Source organism: Amia ocellicauda, chromosome 16, assembly GCF_036373705.1.
Source record: "Amia ocellicauda isolate fAmiCal2 chromosome 16, fAmiCal2.hap1, whole genome shotgun sequence".
Taxonomy (NCBI): Eukaryota; Metazoa; Chordata; class Actinopteri; order Amiiformes; family Amiidae; genus Amia; species Amia ocellicauda.
Window position 1 is genome coordinate 28,088,694 of NC_089865.1, and position 19,141 is coordinate 28,107,834.

Consider the following 19,141-nt stretch of genomic DNA (forward strand, 5'->3'; position numbering starts at 1 on the left):
CTGCCTTTGTTCCAACCACACGGACCTCGTGCCGTGTGCTGTTATCTGAGCCCGAAGCCAGAGAGGCCTCTCTGCAACGAAGTTCAGATAAGTTTAAGAGTTTGGAGTTTGTGATTCATGACATTTGAGAAATCAGTTAGAAATGTTAATCTGTGATTCATATGTCTAGAATGTGTAATACCATTTAGTTTTTTTAAATATAAATGTGTGTTGCATTAAACTGTTTTGTTGATAATTTTATAAATAAAATCTGTCAATGCCGAGAAATATCTTCTCATTCCTGTTTAACTGTTTAGTCTGAAATTGACATAAGTTAATAGACATTAGATTATTGGTGGCCCTGCCTATCCTTAATCATTGAATAATAATCAGTTAAGGGAAATTGTGGTAACAAGTAATGATAGGATCTTTCTCGGCACCTAAATGTAAATGAGACTGATATATATATATATTTATATATATATATATATATATATATAACGAGAAGTTACCTGACATAAATACTGACCTGCGTAGTTATTTAATGTCTGACTAACAATACTAATAAGAGACTCACCTTCGTCTTACTAACCGGTATTGTAGTCAATGTGTTTATTACCTTTTTTGTTGAACGATTTGTGTGTTATCATATGCGATCCCATGGTCTTTGATTTGTTGATCTAGAGTTGAATTTTAATTACTTTTTCCCTTTTGTATAATTAGTGTAGTGCTACATTTAGTTTTTGTTTTTGAATAAATTTGACAATTTATGTCTTTGGAATTGGTGTCTGCGTCCAATTATTACAGAAATTGAGTTCTACAAGATTCTAGGATTCGTGATAAGGTGATACTATAAATTCACTTCTTTAATTGAAATTTATAAGTGTACCTTACGCTACATAGGTATTTAACATAGTTATTATTAGGACACAATGTTTGAACAAACCAGGACACAGTTTTATCATTTTTTCCTAAATCAGGGCCATACAGCGTCTTAACATTTGTGTAGGGGAGACCTTTAGCTCTATGATATAAGAAAAACACACAGTGTTGACCGCAGGTTGTAGCCTGTAGACTTTGCACTTGGCGACAGTTATAAACCGGTTCTTTACAATTGTTTATTAAAAAGTTGTTGATCGTAGCTGGAAAATGAATAAAATCTGGAGGGTTTCCGTTAGAATCAAAAAAGTCGCCGCGATGATCTTCCGTCAGATAAATAGCCAGCCAGTGCTCTCCAGGCATGGTGTTAATTATAAACAAGGCTGGTAAGTTCTTTAGCTTCAATTCAGGTAACTGATCGCAGGCATAGACTCCGTGAAACAGCTTCTTAGTGTAGGGGTTACAGTTCATGAGAGCCGTGAGCTCTCTGGTGTTCATCGTTAATAATAATCATAGAGCACATTCCTTCTCTGATTCACTTCTATAAAATTGTCAAACACAGCGTACACAACCATATTTATAGTACCGGCTATGGGTTGCTTAAAACATATTTCCAGTCTCATGTTTCCTGTTTTCACCAGTGAGAAATGTTGCCCGCACTCTTCATCGGGGGTTAGGTTGAAGGCGTACAAAGTGTAGCCGTTGATGTATTCAGCGCGGTTTATCAGCAGAGGCTGGTCCTTCAGATGTCTCCCTGTAGCGAGAACTAGACTGTAATATTCACGGACCGCGCAACCATTTTCAAAATCGGGTTGGAAAGGTTTGGCGGGGACCTGCGTGCCATTAACATACAAAGCTATAAATTCTGCATTATAATGTTTAAAATTAAATGGATTCTTTGTATATGACCCTGTAAATGCGTCATTATCCACCAGCCCGATAATGACATGTTTTGGGAGCTTTCCGAGGAAGAGGTTTTCCTGATTCATAACGCGAGTTCCTGCCGCGATGCTTGCTGTAGAAAATGTTGCTCTTTTTTTTAGACCCGCGTTGGTGCCACCTGGATCCTTGACATCCATGGCGTCCGGTGTGTCTTTGGCAAACAGCCCGGGGCTGAACTGTTTGTTTAGAGTCTCCTCGCTATAATTAAGTATACACTCCATCAGTGCTCTATAGGGGTATGTATTACTGCTTTGACTTTTCAGTCTATTCCCCAGGGTTACTTCCACTTGCAAGAAGATGGTGGCCACCGGGTTGTTGATAACCCCCACTTTGGCCTCCCTCTCGATAGCCTGTCCTTTTTCAGTCACAATTTTACAAGTGAGTAAAATAAGGGTATTATTCAAATCTAAATAATCATTACCGGTTATGAAAAATTCCAGAGGGGCGGAATCTGAAATGGCTGAAAGAGGCGGAATCTCCACATAGATGCTTTTATCGATACTTGTTTGTGTGTAAAGGACCGTAAACAGATCCAGTTCTGATTTCACACATTCTTCCGATATGTTGTGTACAAAAGCCATGATTAAAATATACATCCCGAACAGGTTCTTGACTTTCTTTTAGGTTTTCTTTTAACGGTCTTCTTCTTCTTCTTTTTTGGCTGCCTACTCTTACGAGTTCTACTACGGTCTGTCGCTGAATAAGTAAGTCTCTGTCTTTTGTTAGCTACTACTCTCCGCCCTCCGGGTGGGCGTCGTCTTTTACGAGAGCCTCTGGCCAGGACCATTAGACCCGAACCCTCCTGATTATCGTTGTTGTTGGATCTTGCCATAACACTGCTGATTTAAGATGCGGTTTCGCTATATCAAAACCTCACCTGAGAAGAGGCATAGCCATCCTGAAAAGTCCTCGAAAGAGTCAACCTATTCCGCTCCCATACATCACATTAGCCCCAGCGAACCCTGGCAAACCGTTACCGGCCTGCATTTTGTAATAGTAGACATAGTCTTTAGGATCGACATAACCCCTCATGATAGTCATTTTAGCCGTGTACACAATGTTTCACAGGTCGAAAATGTAGTTTGCTTATAACTTTACCAAAATGGAAGGGTATGTCAATATTCTGATCTGATTTCACTTCAATCGTAATACTGTCAAAATGAGTCTTGGAGACAGGTACGTAGTATGGCTTGTCATAAGTAATTGTGACCACATCGTTGTTTTTACCCTTAATATGTACATTTCATAAAAGGGGGACGTAACTATCCCCCACCCTCTGGTGTGAAATTATGTCCGTGTAGATATAAAGGGTGTAAAATCCTGAGCGGATATCCGCGGGGTATGGAGCTATTCTATCCTTAAATTCATCCTCCTTGTTGGTGTAAAACCCTAAAATCTGGCTTAGGTTACCGCTGGTTTTAATTCTTATCGTAGATGCGGACTCCATGTAAACTTTATTTTTAATCGAACTGTAATGTATTCTGACAGGTTGTTTCCCTCCAGAGATCTGTTTGTTCATCTCTTCTAATAATTTTTCAATATTTTCATAATAACCGTCTTGTAATGTGAAGGACCACTGTTTTTTTAATTCCGACGTCCAAAATTGAAAAGACCAAGTCTTCATCGCGTACTACAGCCCAAGTGTGGGGGTACTGTATTTCCGACAACCCCACCTCCCAGGGCCCCCACAGTTCTATAGGTTTTACAAATTTGACCGTAAAACTAGAAATGGTGTTGTTAGGATAAATGTTGAGGGACGCGTTACTAGGCAGCATCACATAGAATCCTCCCTCTTCCATCTTCATGACCCATAATGAAAGATCCTCCATGAGCTTTCACTTGTATACCGGCCGTATATCCCACACCGCACTAGCCAAAACCCAGCTATTGAACTTTTCAGGCCACCCCGCCCATTTTACCAACACATATTTTTTCCTGTTTTCAGTTTTTTTCCCTAAAATCTTTTCTACTCTGAATACGTTATCATTCCCCACTACAATATTTTGTAACTCCTCCTCATAAAAAGTACCTTCTATAGACTCCCCGTAGTCTTTTTACCTGTACACAGGCGGGGTTCGAGCCACACGTTCGGTAATGGTGAAATATTCATCCGAAAAAGTTTGCTCATAACCTTTTACAAAGGGTCTCCGTAGCTTTGAAACACTTACAACATCTCCTACTTTGAACTTGTAAACCTGTTTCTTTGAGGCTTTAAACGGACCATAGACATTTTTAAAGACCTTAAAAGAATTACTGTTATCCACCTCTACAGGTTTTATTTTAATATTTCTATGATAACTGTCGTTGTAAGCATTCACAAACTCTTGAACTCTATCGAGATACGTTTGAGTATTGTTAGCTGTGAAGTATCTCCACATTTTTGTCTTTATAGTTCTGTTAAATCTCTCCACAATCGAGGCCTTAAGCTCGTTTCCTGTGGTGAAATGATGTATTTTGTGTCTTTTCAAAAGATTCTGGAATTCTCTATTGAGAAACTCTTTACCTTTATCAGACTGTAGTTTTTTAGGACAGCGCCCCTGCAAGAGTATATCTTTCAAGGCCTGCGTAACAACAACGCCGGTTTTCCTCAACACTCGCACCCACGCATATTTTGATAATATATCTATACACGTCAACATGAATGTGTACCCTTTATTATGTTTTGATAAATTTGACATATCTACTAGATGCACCTGCCATTGTGAATCTATGTCTGAAACATACACACGATTTCTTTTAAAGTTAATTCTATCCGGTTTATGTAGGGTGTAAGCATCTTGCGCAGACAACGACTCGGCCACACTTATCTTATCTGCCTTAATACCCTGCTCTGACAGCCCTCTCCGGAATCCTTCCGACCCCCCAAACTCCCTACTTTGGCGGGGTTGTAGTACAAATCCTTCATCCTAGGAGCTTGTCGAGACATTCTGTAAAAGCACACTAAAGTATTTAGAAAATGGCTCTTTTATTCATTTTTAAGCAATTGAGAAAAGTATAACACATACAGCAATTTTCCCCATTATTTAAACAATAAGACATCAACTGATTGGTTACTTGCTCTATATCCACTACTACACCGGCTTTTATTTTATAAGTACACACAATGATTACATACATGTATAAAACAATAATATGTGCTATTTTAAAAATAAACAACCATTCATTAAACATGACTTGTAAAAGATTATATAAATGTTGATGAAATGGTCTAACATCGTTCCTTGCAACAGCTATCATAGCCGCCCAGTTTTCATACCCCTCAGTCTTTTTCACATCATCCATTAAATGCTCCAGGTTTGAAAGTTGAGCATCGTCGACAGTCAAAGCTGTAGAGAAAAAGTGCTCGTCGGCCACTTTCTTTTCCAATACTTTGTACAATAGGGCCCTCAGATTTGTCGCGGTTTGTTGGCGACAAATCCGGTTACAGAATCAATCCAGAACATTCCCCATCTTCAGGTGCTTTCAGTTGCTTTCAGCCTCTGAGTCGGTTTCGAACAGATCAAATTCCTTCTCCTTGTACTCTGCTTTACTTTCTTTACGGAAGAAATATTCCTTCAGCTTGACGGAGGTTTTTCTGCTGCTCTCATCCAACTCGTCGAACAGCTGGTTGAGTTTCTCTCTGATGTACGGCTCCTTTTTCAGCTCCAACAAAATTTCATCTATTATTTTCTGGACCTGCACGGGACAGACATGCAGATGATGATAAGTTAATGCTTTGACTAGTGCTTGTTTTAACCAAGGTTTGTTCAGTTTTTAGTAAATATCCTTGAAATAGAGATATAAATAACATGTTTCTGGTTCAAACAGACAGCTGTGTCTCATCTGGCTAGGATGATTCACTTCACACCCCAGGCAGACTTCTTTCAGGGCTCGATCGATGAGAGCATTCAGTATATACACCAGGGCGTTCTTAATAATTCTACTTACTTCAGCGTTGACCTGTGGTCTAAAACCGTCGCCTTCGTCACGCCCCCCGGCAGGTTTGATGATCGTTGGTTTGCTCAGCGCTGGTTGAGGTGTTTCTAGAGCCATAGTACAGCTCTCCTGAGATGCCGCCACAAAAGCAGCGATGTTCGGGGTCTCTTGAGCCAGGGAGTCGGTGGTGTTAGTCGTTTCTTCCATTGAACAGCGGGCTGTTTCATCTTGAGGTAGTGGCGGGTAGCCGCGGTAAGAGCGCTCAGGCTGGTATAAAATGTCCGGATTGTAGGACCAAGGGAGTTCCTCATTCGTAAGAGGGCTGTAGAGTCTCGTAACAGACCTGCTCTTTTAATGTAAACCAAGAGCAAGGGGGGTGGTTACTTTTTTACAATATTTTTACTACATCATGTATTAAATCACAGTTAGACGGTTGGGGGCATGGGGGCAATGTCGACAAAGTCATTGTCGATGTCTTTGGCAGCATGCAACCAACTCCCGCCACATTTTTGCCCGTCCTCGCTGTTGAAATAAAGTGTCTTTTTAACAGAGTCAAACTCTACATATTTCCTCAAGACCTCAAAACCCTCATTAAATTATTTTATGACCGTTTTCATTTTCGACCAATCCTGGGTGTAGAAATCAATTTCAGCAACATATTAATTTTCATCCTCAGGATCCATAAAAATAGGTTCAGCATCGTAAAAAAAAGCTAATTTGTATGGCATAGCGTGTTTTCCTAAACACTATTCTGTTGTACCCTGTCATAGTTATAGTCATTAGAGTTCTACTATGATTCACAGATAGAGCGCTTTCCCAGTCGTGACTTTCAAACATCAGAGGCAGCGGTGCAGTTTCACGATCCCTATTCCACTGTTTCAATGCCTCTAACGCTTTATCCACATCCCCTTGCCTTGTCCAGTCCTTTACATGCATCCAATCCTTGTAAGCGTACTCAATTCTGGTTAAAAAAGGCGTAGACATCTCCTCACCAGCTCTTAACTCAAAAAGCTCCAGACCGACATATCCCTTGTCCATTTTAAAGCGGTATCCACGCGTTGTCTCATCATCCTCCAGAACCCAGATTCGGTCGAGTCTCACATCCTAACGTGAAGGAACCCTAGCCCGGGTTTTCCTCTCGGGTGTTTTCTCGTGGATACAGTCGGACAAGCTGAAGACCCAGAATCACTTCACACGTGTAAAGAGAAAAATATCTATTTTACTAAAGAATCAGTCTGGCTTAAATACAAATCTTTTGGAGGACTTGAAAAAACAGTTGAAGACCCCCCCCCCACCCACTTGTACATTCCTCTGGTGTCCTGTTAGCTCCGCCCCCACATATTTAAATTCTTCAAACCAGACTCTAACGTGATAGACTATTCCTTCAGTGCCCTGTCAATTCCACCCCCAAATATACTAATTCTTCACCAATCTGAGGTTACTAAAGACGTAGACATATCCTCGCCACCCCCACTTGCTCAAGAAGCTCCAGACCGACATAACCCTTGTCCATATGAAAGAGAAGTAGAAGTATCTATGTTACTAAAGAATTGGGAGGGCTTTAATAGAACTCTTTTGGAGCTTCACTCGCGTAGGGAAAAATAGCTATTCTAATAAATAAATCGGGAGGACTTAAATACAACTCTTTTGGAGCTTCACTAGCTTAGGGAAAAATATCTATGTTTTCTAAAAAATCTGAAGGGTATACATATTGCTCTTTTGGAGCTTCACACGTATAGAGAAAAATAGCTATTTTACTAAAGAATCAGTCTGGCTTAAAAACAAATCTTGTGCAGGGTTAGAAAAACAGTTGAAGAACCCCACCACCCTGCACATTCCCACGGAATCCATCAATATGGTAATTATTCTGTGACGTGGTACAAGCACCCCCCACCCCCTAGGAAGGACCCCCACCCCCTAGGAAGGCCCCCCCCCAAGTTCAACTCAAGTTCAGGTCAAAGGTCAAATCCCCCGCAGCCCCCCTTCGAAAAAGTACCTTATATTACTACTCATGTTCTCCGGTGTCCAGCTCTGTTTTGGTTTTCTCGGCCAGGGTATTTTCAACTCCTGAGAGGTCTGGACAGGCTCCCCATGGCTTGTTGGTCTAGGGGTATGATTCTCACTTTGGGTGCTCTCTGTGGGAGCCTGGGTCCTCTGCGTAAATAGAGGGCTTTTGACCTCAGATGCTGTTGCCAGTGTTTTCTTCTCTTTGAAACAAATGCGTATTATACAAGGTTTTTGTTGTTGTTGTTGTTGTTGTTGAGGAGGAGGAGCACATGTAGTGTATTGTGGAGAAGAGGGAAGAAATGTGGTTTTCCGGCTTGTTATGGAGACCTTTGCTGAACGTGTACACCTGAGCAGCACCGAAGGAGAGGCATTCTTTTGAGTTGTTTGCGGTCCTGCTGGACCATGCTCTCCGTGCTGTCTCACTGGGGGAGCGGTTACCGTTCTAGATAGACACGTCAGCGTCACAGTCCATGGTATTTGCCAAAGAGCGTAGGTTTCCAGGTCTGCCTCAAGCAGGTACGCCCTTGCCAAGGAGAAGTTGTGAAGCTGCTCCTTCAGTTGGCTCTTTGCCGTAGGGGTATGATTGTCACTTGTTGTTCTCTCCCTCAGAGGGAGGTAGAACAGCTATGTGCGGTGCCAGAGCTGCTGATAGCATGTTCTCCGGTGTCCCGCTCCGTTTTCGGTGCCTCGCTGCGCGCCGCTCTAGGCCAGGGTATTCTCAACTCTTTTGAGTTGTTTGCGGTCCTGCTGGACCATGCTCTCCGTGTTGTCTCACTGGGGGAGCGGTTACCGTTCTGGAAAGACACGTCAGCGTCACAGTCCATGGTATTAGTCAAAGAGCGTAGGTTTCCCGGTCTGCCTCAAGCAGGTACGCCCTTGCCAAGGAGAGGTTGTGCAGCCGCTCCTTCTGTTTTCTCGTTGGCGTAGGGATATGATTGTCGCTTGTTGTTCTCTCCCTGAGAGGGAGGTAGAACAGCTATGTGCGTTGCCAGAGCTGCTGATAGCATTTTCTCCGGTGTCCCGCTCCGTTTTGGTTTTCGGTGGCTTTCTGCGCTCCGCTCTCGGCCAGAATATTCTCAACTCTTGAGAGATCCAGTTGATTTTCAACTCCCGAGAGGTCCGAACAGGCTCCCCGTGGCTTGTTGGTTTAGGGTTATGATTCTCGCTTTGGGTGCGAGAGATCCTGGGTTCAACTCCCAGACAAGCATGTCTGGCCTGCCCGTTCTCAGTTCTGCAGTCCCTGGAAAGGTCGCTTTCTGTGGAAGCCTGGGTCCTCTGCGTAAATGTAGGGCTTTTTACCTCAGATGCTTCTTGCCAGTGTTTTCATTTCTTTGAAACAAATGCGTATTATACAAGGTTTTTGTGGTTGTTGTTGTTGTTGTTGTTGTTTTTGAGGAGGAGGAGCACATGTAGTGTATTGTGGAGGAGAGGGAAGAAATGTGGTTTTCCGGCTTGTTATGGAGACCTTTGCTGAACGTGTACACCTGAGCTGCACCGAAGGAGAGGCATTCTTCTGAGTTGTTTGCGGTCCTGCTGGACCATGCTCTCCGTGTTGTCTCACTGGGGGAGCGGTTACCGTTCTGGATAGACACGTCAGCACCACAGTCCATGGTATTTGTCAAAGAGCGAAGTTTTCCCAGTCTGCCTCAAGCAGGTACGCCCTTGCCAAGGAGGGCTTGTAACGTCACTGCTTTGGTTGGCTCGTTGGTCTAGGGGTATGATTCTCGCTTAGGGTGCGAGAGGTCCCAGGTTTAACTCCCGGAGAAGCCCCAGGGTGCAAAGCTGTGTGGTGTTGGAGTCTTCTGGGGGTTGTTTCCCTCTCTCCCTCAGAGGGACTTAGAACAGCTAAGTGCGGTGCCAGAGCTGCTGATAGCATGTTCTCCGGTGTCCCGCTCTGTTTTGGTTTTCGGTGCCTCGCTGCGTGCCGCTCTCGTCCAGGGTATTCTCAACTCTTTTGAGTTGTTTGCGATCCTGCCGGACCATGCTCTCCCTGCTGTCTCACACGGGGAGGAGTTACTGCTCTGGAAAGACACGTCAGCGCCACAGTCCATGGTATTAGTCAAAGAGCGTAGGTTTCCCGGTCTGCCTCAATCAGGTACGCCCTTGCCAAGGAGAGGTTGTGAAGCCGCTCCTTCAGTTGGCTTGTTGTTCTCTCCCTCAGAGGGAGGTAGAACAGATATGTGCGTTGCCAGAGCTGCTTATAGCATGTTCTCCGGTGTCCCGCTCTGTTTTTGGTGCCATCGCTGCGAGTCCAATCTTGCTGCTTCTTGAATTCCTCAGCAAACACAGATGAAACGTTCAAACAATCTTTTCATTTTCATTCGATTCACTTTGCATTTTACAAAAGAGGCAAAATGTGGAAGTATCTGAACCAGCTTCAACCGGACATTGGGTCATGCGTGGGTTTAAAGTTACGACATGAAAATCAATGAAACGGACTTCCCAGTGCTTTGAGAGTGTAGAAATGACAGTTTGAGTATTTTTTTGGCAAGAGATACAAGGTTTGGGAGCAGCCTCTCGCCGGTGGGGATGTAGTTCAGTGGTAGAGTGCATGTATGAGGTACCCGCGTTCAATCCTTGGCATCTCCAGGCCGTCTTTTAAGTTAGGAAGTAGTGAAGAAATCGGTAGCCTGGGATTAATCACTCGTTCTCGTTTAGGGCTTATACGCACTCTGTGCCGTTATTCTCAGAGACATGTGTATGCATGCTAAGTGAAAAGTGAAAGAAACGACGAGATGGCAAGCACCCACAGCTGGTCCAATTGGAGTGCCCTCGAAAGGCTAGAGCATTTTGTTTTTGGCAACGTGAACCTCTCGAGCTTCACGTTGACGCGCATACGATCTAAAACCCACGTCTTGTCCACGTCTGTAGGTGAAGTCATAGACAGACAATTGTCAAAGCTAGGGAATTATTGGGCACTGATGCCAGGTGTGATACCTATGAGGTACACGGACTAACAGCGAGCTATAGGCTCTGCTATGCTGAGTGATGCTTCGTGGATAGAGTGACTATCTCGCTAGTAGTAGTAGGGGTAATTGAAAGCATTCCAATTGGAGTGCCCTCGAAAGACTAGAGCGTTTTGTTTACGGCACCGTGAACCTCTCGAGCTTCATGTTGACGCACATACGATCTAAAACCCACGTCTCGTCCATGTCTGTAGGTGAAGTCATAGACAGACAGTTGTCAAAGCTAGGGAATTATTGGGCACTGATGCCAGGTGTGATACCTATGAGGTACACGGACTAACAGCGAACTATAGGCTCTGCTATGCTGAGTGTTGCTTCGTGGATACAGCGACTATCTCGTTAGTAGTAGTAGCGGTTAATGAAAGCATTCCAATTGGAGTGCCCTCGAAAGGCTAGAGCGTTTTGTTTACGGCACCATGAACCTCTCGAGTTTCATGTTGACGCACATACGATCTAAAACCTAAAACCCACTTTTTGTCCACGTCTGTAGGTGCAGTCATAGACAGACAGTTGTCAAAGCTAGGGAATTATTGGGCACTGATGCCAGGTGTGATACATATGAGGTACACGGACTAACAGCGAGCTATAGGCTTTGCTATGCTGAGTGTTGCTTCGTGGATAGAGCGACTATCTTGCTAGTAGTAGTAATCAAAGCATTCCACTGCCTAACCCAACAGAACACACACAAACTTTGGACATCAGCATACTTTGAACACCACTGTTTCACGGGCCATTCTTTTGGCATTAGACCTCGTGGCGCAACGGTAGTGCATTTGACTCCAGATCAGAAGGGTGCGTGTTCGCCCAACACTAGAGTTGCATTAAAAAGTCCACAAGCGGCAACGTTAATTCTCAAAGCAACTAAATGTCACTGATTTTGCCAGACTCACACTTCTCATTAGGAACAAAGGGATCTACGTAGCCATGCACTGTGAACTATTGCTGCCACCTGTCCACTGCAAATGTGCAACTAAAGGTATCTGTTTTGCGTTGGCCGGGAATCGAACCCAGGTCAACTGCTTGGAAGGCAGCTATGCTTGCCACTATACCACCAACGCTACCGTTGACATCATATTTCCATTTGGCAAAGCATAGATGTTTGCGAAAGCAACCGTTGGATGCACTATCCTGTTCATGCTATGCTGAGTGTTGCTTCGTGGATAGAGTGTGGGGAAAAAAGTGAGGGGAAACACAGCATGTCAGGTGCACCAGCCGGGAATCGAACCCGAGTCACAAGAATGGGAATCTTGTATGATGCCACTACACCACTGGCACTGCTGCGAAGTAGTGATTTTCAGGCTTTCCACTGGAGTGACAGTGATTCCAAAACCTGTCTCCATCGCTGCGAGTCCAATCTTGCTGCATCTTGAATTCCTCAGCAACACAGTTGAAACGTTCAAACAATCTTTTCATTTTCATTCGATTCACTTTGCATTTTACAAAAGAAGCAAAACGTGGAAGTAACTGAACCAGCTTTATCCGGACATTGGGTCATGCGTGGGTTTAAAGTTACGACATGAAAATCAATGAAACAGACTTCCAAGTGCTTTGAGAGTGTAGAAATGACAGTTTGAGCCCCAGGGCGCGAAGCTGTGTGGTGTCGTGGATGGCAGCAGGAGTCTTTTTGGGGTTGTTTCCCTCTCTCCCTCAGAGGGAGGTAGAACAGCTATGTGCGGTGCCAGAGCTGCTGATAGCATGTTCTCCGGTGTCCCGCTCTTTTTGGTTTTCGGTGCCTCGCTGCGCGCCGCTCTCGGCCAGGGTATTCTCAACTCTTTTGAGTTGTTTGCGGTCCTGCCGGACCATGCTCTCCCTGCTGTCTCACTCGGGGAGGGGTTACCGTTGTAGCGTTATGTTGGGAGTATTTTGATAAGAGCATTTGGGCTCTGAGCTGAAGCATTGATCTAAAGAAGACCTCTCCCCCCCAAAGTTATCAGATTTCCTTAGCTCATCAGCTTGGAACTGGTATGCGTCAAAGTGACAGTTTTCGGGAGGATGGCACCGAGAAGAGGCCAAATAGTTTGGAATCCTGCTATGAGATGTCTGGAGAAAGGGGCCTGTAGGTGATAAAAACTCTTTGAAGTGGACGAGAGCCAAAATCCCGACATAGAGCTACGAACCCGGGCCAACCGGCATTTCCAAAAGATGGCATGGATTGACATCAGTCATAAATCAAGCCCCCCTTCAATAGGACACTGGGGGCTGAAACCGAAATCCAATCTCAAAAACTCAAGAGCCAATCACCTATTGATCTGACAGACTATAAAGAACAGCGCACGGCCTCTCTCTCTCTCTCTCTCACCTGAACCAGAAACTCGCTGCCACAGCTCAACCTGTAGCTCTGTTGCCGGAACCAGAAACCAACCAAGTCTTTGCCAGCAACAGAAGAGTTAAACTGGGAGAAGGAGATTGAGCCGTACGAAGAATTCTTTTAAAGGACTTTATCAAATAAAGAATTTTACAAACTGCGCATGCCCGCCTGTACCCACCTGATCAGTGGAGTTTTACAGCTGGACAATTGACTACTTCAAGGTGCATCGACTGAGTGGAAGTTCTTGGACAAAGCCGACTGCCTTTGTTCCAACCACACGGACCTCGTGCCGTGTGCTGTTATCTGAGCCCGAAGCCAGAGAGGCCTCTCTGCAACGAAGTTCAGATAAGTTTAAGAGTTTGGAGTTTGTGATTCATGACATTTGAGAAATCAGTTAGAAATGTTAATCTGTGATTCATAACTCTAGAATATGTAATACCATTTAGTTTTTTTAAATATAAATGTGTGTTGCATTAAACTGTTTTGTTGATAATTTTAGAAATAAAATCTGTCAACGCCGAGAAATATCTTCTCATTCCTGTTAAACTGTTTAGTCTGAAATTGACACAAGTTAATAGACATTAGATTATGGGTGACCCTGCCTATCCCTAATCATTGAATAATAATCAGTTAAGGGAGATTGTGGTAACAAGTAATGATAGGATCTTTCTCGGCACCTAAACGTAAATGAGACTGATATATATAGGGTATTTTTTTGAAAGGGGGGCTGTGGGGGATTTGACCTTTGACTTGAACTCAGGGGGCCTCTCCTAAAGGGGGGTTAAGGGTGATTTGACCTCTTGACCTTGAACTTGAGTTGAACTCAGGGGGTGGGGTGTGCTTGTACCACGTCACAGAATAATTACCATATTGATGGATTCCGAGGGAATGTGCAGGGTGGTAGGGGTCTTCAACTGTTTTTCAAGCCCTCTAAAAGATTTGTCTTTAAGCCAGACTGATTCTTTAGTAAAATAGCTATTTTTCTCTATATGTGTGAAGCTGCAAAAGAGCGTTATGTATACCCTTCAGATTGTTTAGAAAACATAGATATTTTTCCCTACGCTAGTGAAGCAATGTAAAGATTGAATAAATACAATTATGAAGTTTTAAAGGTGTGTGTGTGTGTGTGTTCACAACACCCGGTGATGTAAAAGCAATGTAACGTTACTAAGTTAAGAAATCCTTAAATATAGAAGAGTTATAGAATATATATGTTAAATAAGAAGCATAGACTATACATGTAAAAATTGGGACAATTTCAATACAACTCAATAAAAGCAGCATTTGTAATAATATTAGTAATCAAACATCAAATTATTATGTAATATAAACCATTCATGCATTAAGATTCAGTAAATACACTCAATGCGATCACAGCACATCCTGTGTGTGTGTGTGTGTGTGTGTGTGTGTGTGTGTGTGTGTGTGTGTGTGTGTGTCTGTGTGTGTGTGTGTGTGTGTGTGTGTGTGTGTGTGTGTGTGTTTACATATATACCGAGTGCAGGCTGGAACGCTAATCTCAAGGGCTCAGATTCTGATGAGAACAAGCTGTTATCTAGCCGCTTGTATTTAAAAAAAAAAAAAAAAAAAAAAAGTTTAACTTAACACAATAATGTGATAAAGAATCCTACCCGAAACGATGTTGGAAACCTGTAACTTTAAGGCTATCAAAATATAAGTTATTCTTAACCATTAGGCTGTATGAAGATATAAAAACATGATAACAATTAAATTAACGAATGATGGTTACCACAAAACATTTAGGAATCTGGAGGTACATACAGCCGCTATGTGTTAAAGTTTGCGGGGATTGCGGTGGTCATCAGCGCGTTCACGCGCACAGCGCGGTGTTTAAATGCGGGTTTGCGGCGGAGATTCAGTCCATTTGGTCAACACGCTGCCTGCACGGTCCAGAACACACAAAGAGACATCAGGATGCCCGGCCACGACCATGCGGAGCGGACACTAAACTTCTCAAACTTTGATGGTAAGTATAATTCAATTAATCAAGAAATATAATTGCGAAGTGTTTAGATATCCGTACACTAGTTCAGAAAGATTAAAAATATGCTACATTTACATACGTATTTAAGAAATCTAATATTTGAAATGTTTTAAATATATTTGAATTGTATTTAAACGTTTAAATTCTGTTTATAGGAAACGCTGATTTTCAAACGTCTCAAGAGCCTTTTACACTAGGTACTATTATTTATTGATATATTTTTTAATATTTATAAATAATAGGCACAGCGCGATGTTTCTAACAAGCACCCGTGTATCTGCAGGATTACCGAGCGCCCCATACAATGTGCTCGATTTCTACACGAGCGAATCAATGAACACGGGTAAGACTCATTTAATAATGTATCAACCATATTAATTATACGCGATATGAACGTATGTACATTTTATTTTCATATAACCATATTTACTTTCAAATTTGTTCCCGACATTAGATGACGAGCGACCCAGCACGTCAAACGCTGAGCCGCGTAGGTTATACTTTCCATTTCATACATGTAATAAATATCTCGCCAGGATGTGTGATGTTTAATTATGGATCTATACGGGCGGTTTTTTATATTATTTTGTGTTTTTATCAGAGGATCTATCCAGACCGACCTGTGTCAAGTATTTACGGAAAATAACGCATTCCGAGGGTGAGTGAGACCTTTATTCCATCACTCCGAGAGATGGAGCCGTGGTTATATTGTACACAGTGTGCACAATGGCTCTATTGTTTGGCGCTGAACGGGCGTGCTGTGCTGAGGGCCTGCACCGAGCCATCTGAGCAGAATGATGCGCACGCAGTCTGGCCCCGAGGCATGCTGGGATCTGTACTGTTTAAAGGATTGTAGTAGTCTACGTTTGAAAGTGAAAGTAACCTGGCTGCAGTGCCCAGACTAAACTAGGTTATTAACTTATGTTTATACATGTCTCCGTTTTAAGACACCGAAAGTGATGATGATGAGCTTGAATCAGGAACGCCGGATCTAAGAAGACGTCTGCATTTAAACGGTCTGTTTGCATCGTTTATACGCTTTTACAACCAAGTATTTAAAACTATTATTTATGAAACGATAATATTGTGCGGGTTCTTGTCATTTTACAATGTACTTACCGTTGTTATTAATGTTTTCGTAGCACACGCTTTATTGAGACAATTATTAACGTTGTCTATTATTGTAATACAACATTCTAGATGTAGTTATTCTTTTAAACATTTTTATATATATTTTTAATTATGAATGGTCTATAATATTCTGAGCACTATTGTATTAATAAGAGTAAGAATAGTTCATTTAAAAGCTATAGGTTTACATAAATCGAATTATGATAATAATATATTGTTTGTTTAAGGATGTTATTTATGTTATTATTATTATTGTTATGTATTTTTATTATTATTATTATTATTTATGTATTTATTTTTAATTATTATTATTATTATTTTATTTATTTATTTATTTATTTATTTTGTGTTACCGTCTGTGATTAAACGTATCCGTTCTCATGTGTTTCAGGTTCATCGGAGTCTATTTCAGACAGTTCATTACTGCGGCTGATTACACAGCAAGGTAGCCCCAGTTATTCACCAACAACACCCCGAGAAACCGCCCGGGTGTCTCTGCAAGTTAGGAGCCAGGACTCCCCGATCCATATCCAAACACCGCCTGGACCGCCTGCATCACCAGTCAGCGTCGTATCGAGTGAAGAAGAAGATCTAACTACAACCTTGCGGGAGACTATCAATCTACAGGTTGAGTTGGCATCTACGGACCTGCGTGAGTTGCTACATATAGTGTTGAATAACCAAACACAGGTAATTGAGGGTCAAACAATCTTAATGAATGCCTTAGCAAGCTATATAAACAGGATCGGGGATTGAACATGTCTGAAAGTAATAAAAGGACCAATGATGCAGACATTCACGAGCAGGAGTCCAAAAGATCTAGAGAGAATGATCCTGACACGAACGATCCTGAGGCCATAGCAAATGTACCGATTACCCCCGAGCTATTAGAAATGGTGTATGAAATAAACAACCGACCGGCACCTGCTATAGACTTGTATCCCTCTGTAAATTCTGACTTGTTACAAATGGTTGATTCCTTAGAACACCTACCCCTTCCGAACGCAAACAATTTAACAAAACAACCCCAACTTATTACTAGTCCTGCTCCAACAGAAAACGTTCTTGAGTATGCATCTAACCACATTGTAAATGACAATTGTGTTGACACTTTAGAAGGTCTTCAGCATGCTTTTAACAATGTACAACAAAGGGGTTGTGGCGGAGGTCAGAACAGTGAAGCTGCAGGTGTTGACAATGGGTTTAGTCGCGAGCTTAGCGATGTTCAAAGTATCAACAAAGAGGCTGAAGATGTTCGGGGGAGTAACCATAGATCAAATGCTGGTGGTGGTGGGGATTGCCATAATATCGATGCTGATAATAATGATGGGGGTGTAGAGCACGTAGACAGACCAAACTTCGGTAATTTTGAAATTGTTCACAGATTTAGCTTTGCAGAGTTATTCAACAGCGACAATTATGCCGAGATATTTGTTACAATGCATGATATTATACAAAATATGCTTGACCGAATTACCAAACGTGTTAGACCCCAGGATGTGGTGCAGTTGGAGCTGAGAGCGGATTCATTATTTAGCAGTGTTTTTACCATAATGAGAGGTGATGAGTTAGATGTTGAGGCTTTTCTATCTAAAATTGAAAACATGCTTCAGAGTCAAGTCTTCATCCTGGCCGATGAAAGTCTGGTCTTGGTCATTAACGTTGTTCGTAACCCTGAGGGTTGTGTTCGTAGGAGATTGTCAAGTCTTGTCTCAAGACTGAAATAATTCATAAGAAACTCGGGCAAATAGTGAATGAGGGTAATACAAATAACAAAACATGCTTTGCGTGTAGTATAGTACGCCTGCTCAAACCTAATATAGTTGCAGAGCAGGTTTTGCATGATGCTTTGCAAATGCATCAGGCAGCGGGTCTATCGGAACAGGAGATGGTGACTTTCTCAGATATCCACAAATTTGAGGAGGTGGCAGATGTTTAGATTATAGACTAGTACCATTGTGAGATAAATGATGTATTTGACACATTTCAAACTCACTCAGTGTTTAACCCCCACACATATTTTCTTTTCCTTCACGAAAATCATTACTACGGTATTAGAAATTTGAAGGCTTTTTTGGGTTGTTGGTACGTCTGTGATTTTTGCTACAAGGGTTTTAACGATAGGAAGAACCATCAATGCGCCGGGTACAGTAATGTGTGTTACCATCCGCAATGTCGAAAGGGTGAAGCTCCCACAGTGCGGTGTAAGGATTGTTTAAGGATCTGTCGGTTCGCTTTCAGTTTTTCCGAACACAAAATACCTAGAGGGGGTACGGGTCAAAGCATCAGCCCTTGCGATAAAACAAAATTCTGTCTCCAGTGTTATAGACAGTACACCTATAAAGAGGATAAACCCCACATGTGTGCCGCTCTGAGGTGTCATCTCTGTAACGCCGACTTAACACCCGAGACCGAACACCAATGTTTCATACAGTCTGTTAAACTGGCACCCCTACATAACAAGTATGTCTTTTATGACTATGAGTGTAGGCAGGAAGGAGGCGTTCATATAGCGAATAATATTCACTGTATAGACATGTTGGATCGCGAGTGGGCTGCGGCTGGTGAGTCATGTGTTGAGGGTTTCCTTCAAAAATACCGCTGTCCAAAGTATCGAGATTACACATTCATAGCTCGTAATGCTAGGGGGTATGACTCTTATATATTGATGAAATATTTGGTGGAAAGCGGTGTAACCCCCGACATCATAGCGCAGGGGTGTAAAATAATGTGTTTCACAGACCATGATTTCAACCAGCGTTACATAGACTCGCTCAACTTCTTACCCATGAAACTGAGCGCTTTACCTAAAGCGTTGGGGTTTGAAACGCGAGAAAAGGGATGGTTCTGCCACTTTTCTAACACGGTCAAAACACAGAATTATAGAGGCATCTACCCGGCACCCAGTTATTATGGGGTTGAATCCATGATGACTCGGGAAAGGCAGGACTTCTTCAACTGGTATGACACGGTTAAGGATGGCATTTTTGATTTCAGAAAGGACATGGC

At 42.5% G+C, this 19,141-nt stretch overlaps 2 non-coding genes across 2 annotated transcripts; both read right to left on the reverse strand.

Moving 5' to 3' along the window:
- Positions 1 to 11,674: 11,674 nt before the first annotated feature.
- Positions 11,675 to 11,746, reverse strand: trnag-ucc (transfer RNA glycine (anticodon UCC)). The gene has a single exon. It is a non-coding gene; the product is annotated as a tRNA-Gly (tRNA).
- A 146-nt stretch (positions 11,747 to 11,892) lies between these two features.
- On the reverse strand, positions 11,893 to 11,963 carry trnag-ccc (transfer RNA glycine (anticodon CCC)). Its single transcript has one exon. It is a non-coding gene; the product is annotated as a tRNA-Gly (tRNA).
- Between the last annotated feature and the right edge of the window lie 7,178 nt (positions 11,964 to 19,141).